The sequence below is a fragment of the Mesoplodon densirostris genome, chromosome X (assembly GCF_025265405.1).
Source record: "Mesoplodon densirostris isolate mMesDen1 chromosome X, mMesDen1 primary haplotype, whole genome shotgun sequence".
NCBI lineage: Eukaryota > Metazoa > Chordata > Mammalia > Artiodactyla > Ziphiidae > Mesoplodon > Mesoplodon densirostris.
Window position 1 is genome coordinate 85,253,410 of NC_082681.1, and position 3,444 is coordinate 85,256,853.

The window sequence follows — 3,444 nt, forward strand, 5'->3', positions numbered from 1 at the left end:
ACCCTATGACAAACAAGTAGCAAGACAGGAACACAAACCCACCCATTAGCAGAGAGGCTGCCTAAAATCATAATAAGGAAACAGAAACCCAAAAACAACCACTGGATGTGGTCCTGCCAACTGGAAAGAAAAGATCCAGCTTCATCCACTAGAACACCAGCACCAGCCACCTCCACCAGGAAGCCTAAACAATGCACTGAACCAACCTTACCCACTGAGGTCAGACACCAAAAACAACGGGAACTATGAAATTGCAAACTGTGAAAAGGAGACCACAAACACAATAAGATAAACAAAATGAGAAGACAGAGAATCACACAGCAGATGAAGGAGCAAAGTAAAAACCCACCAGACCAAACAAATGAAGAGGAAATAGAAGTCTACCTGAAAAAGAATTCACAGTAATGATAGTAAAGATGATCCAAAATCTTGGAAATCGAATGGAGAAAATACAAGAAATGTTTAACAAGGATCTAGAGGAACTGAAGAGCAAACAAATATTGATGAACAACACAATAAATGAAATTAAAAATTCTCTAGAAGGAATCAATAGCAGAATAACTGAGTCAGAAGAATGGATAAGTGGCGTGGAAGATAAAATAGTGGAAATAACTACCACAGAGCACAATACAGAAAAAAAGAATGAAAAGAATTGAGGACAGTCTCCGAGACCTCTGAGACAACATTAGAGACACAAACATTCAATTTATAGGGGTCCCAGAAGAAGAAGAGAAAAAGAAATGGACTGAGAAAATATTTGAAGAGATTATAATTGAAAACTTCCCTAACATGGGAAAGGAAATAGTTAGTCAAGTCCAGGAAGCACAGAGAGTCCCATACAGGATAAATCCAAGTAGAAACATGCCAAGACACATATTAATCAAACTATCAAAAATTAAATACAAAGAAAAAATATTAAAAGCAGCAAGGGAAAAGCAACAAGTAACATGCAAAGGAATCCCAATAAGGTTAACAGCTGATTTTTCAGCAGAAACTCTGCAACCCAGAAGGGAGAGGTGGACATATTTAAAGTGATGAAAGGGAAAAAACTACAACCAAGATTACTGTACCCAGCAAGGATCTCATTGAGGTTCGAAAGAGAAATTAAAACCTTTACAGACAAGCAAAACTAAGAGAATTCAGCACCACCAAAAGAGCTTTACAACAAATGCTAAAGGAAGTTCTCTAGGCAGGAAACACAAGACAATGAAAAGACCTACAATAACAAACCCAAAACAGTTAAGAAAATGGTAATAGGGACATACATATTGATAATTACCTTAAATGTAAATGGATTAAATGCTGCAGCCAAAAGAAACAGATTGGCTGAATGGATACAAAAACAAGACCCATATATATGCTGTCTAGAAGACACCCACTTCAGACCTAGGGACAAATACGAGCCAAAAGTGAGGACATGGAAAAAGATATTCCATAAAAATGGAAATAAAAGGAAACCTGGAATAACAAATCTCATATGAGACAAAAGAGACTTTAAAGTACAGACTATTAAAAGAGAAAAGGAAAGACACTACATAATGATCAAGGGATCAATCCAGTATGAAGATATAACAATTGTGAATATTTATGCACCCAAAATAGGAGCAACTCAATACATAAGGCAAATGCTAACAGCCATAAAATGGGAAATCGACAGTAACACAATCATAGTAGGGAAATTTAACACCCCACTTTCACCAATGGACAGATCATGGAAAATGAAGGTAAACAAGGAAACACAAGTTTTAAATGACACATTAAACAAGATAGACCTCATTGATATTTATATGACATGCCATCCAAAAACAACAGAATACATTTTATTTTCAAGTGCTCATGGAACATTCTCCAGGATAGATCATATCTTGGATCACAATTCAAGCCTTGGTAAATTTAAGAAAATTAAAATATTATCAAATATCTTTGCCAACCACAACGCTATGAGATTACATATCAATTCATGAAAAAAATCTGTAAAAAAATACAAACACATGGATGGTAAACAATATACTACTAAATAACCAAGAGATCACTGAAGAAATCAAAGAGGAAATGAAAAAAAATACATAGGAACAAATGACAATGAAAACACGATGAGCCAAAACCTATGGGATGCAGCAAAAGCAGTTCTAAGAGGGAAGTTTATAAGAATACAATCATATTTTAAGAAAAAAGAAATATCTCAAATAAACAGCCTAACATTACACCCAAAGCAATTAGAGAAAGAAGAACAGAAAAAAACCCAAAGTTAGCAGAAGAAAAGAAATCATAAAGATCAGATCAGAAATAAATGAAAAAGAAATTACGGAAACAGTAGCAAAGACCAATAAAATTAAAAGCTGGTTCTTTGAGAAGATAAACAAAATTGATAAGCCATTAACCAGACTTATCAAGGAAAAAAGGGAGAAGAATCAAATCAATAGATTTAGAAATGAAAAAGGAGAAGTAACAACTGACACTGCCAAAACACAAAGGATCATGAGAGATTACTACAAGTAACTATATGCTAATAAAATGGACAAATTGGAAGAAATGGACAAATTCTTAGAAACGCACAACCCTCAGAGACTGAACCAGGAAGAAACAGAAAGTATAAACAGACCAATCACAAGCACTGAAATTGAGACTGTGATTAAAAATCTTCCAACACATAAAATCCAAGGACCAGATGGCTTCGAATGTGAATTCTATCAAAGATTTAGAGAAGAGGTAACACCTATACTTCTCAAACTCTTCCAAAATATAACAGAGGGAGCAACATTCCCAAACTCATTCTATGAGGCCACCATCACCATGATACCAAAACCACACAAAGATGTCACAAAGAAAGAAAACTACAGGCTAATGTCACTGATGAACATCAATGCAAAAATCCTCAACAAAATACAAGCAAACAGAATCCAACAGCACATTAAAAGGATCATAAACAATGATCAAGTAGGGTTTGTCCCAGGAGTGCAAGGATCCTTCATTATATGCAAAAAATCAATGTGATACAACACATTAACAAATTGAAGGAAAAAAAATACATACGATCATTTTAATAGATGCAGAAAAAGCTTTTGACAAAATTCAACACCAATTTATGATAAAAACTCTCCAGATTGTAGGCATAGAGGGAACTTACCTCGACATGATAAAGGCCATATATGACAAGCCCACAGCCAACATCATTCTCAATGGTGAAAAACTGAAACCATTTCCTCTAAGATCAGGAAGAAAACAAGGTTGTCCACTCTCAATGCTATTAATCAACATAGTTATGGAAGTTATAGCCACAGCAATCAGAGAAGAAAAAGAAATAAAAGGAATACAAATTGGAAAAGAAGAAATAAAGCTGTCACTCTTTTCAGATGACATGATACTATACACAGAGAATCCTAAAGATGCTACCAGAAAACTAGTAGAGCTAATCGATGAATTTGGTAAAGTAGCAGGGTACAG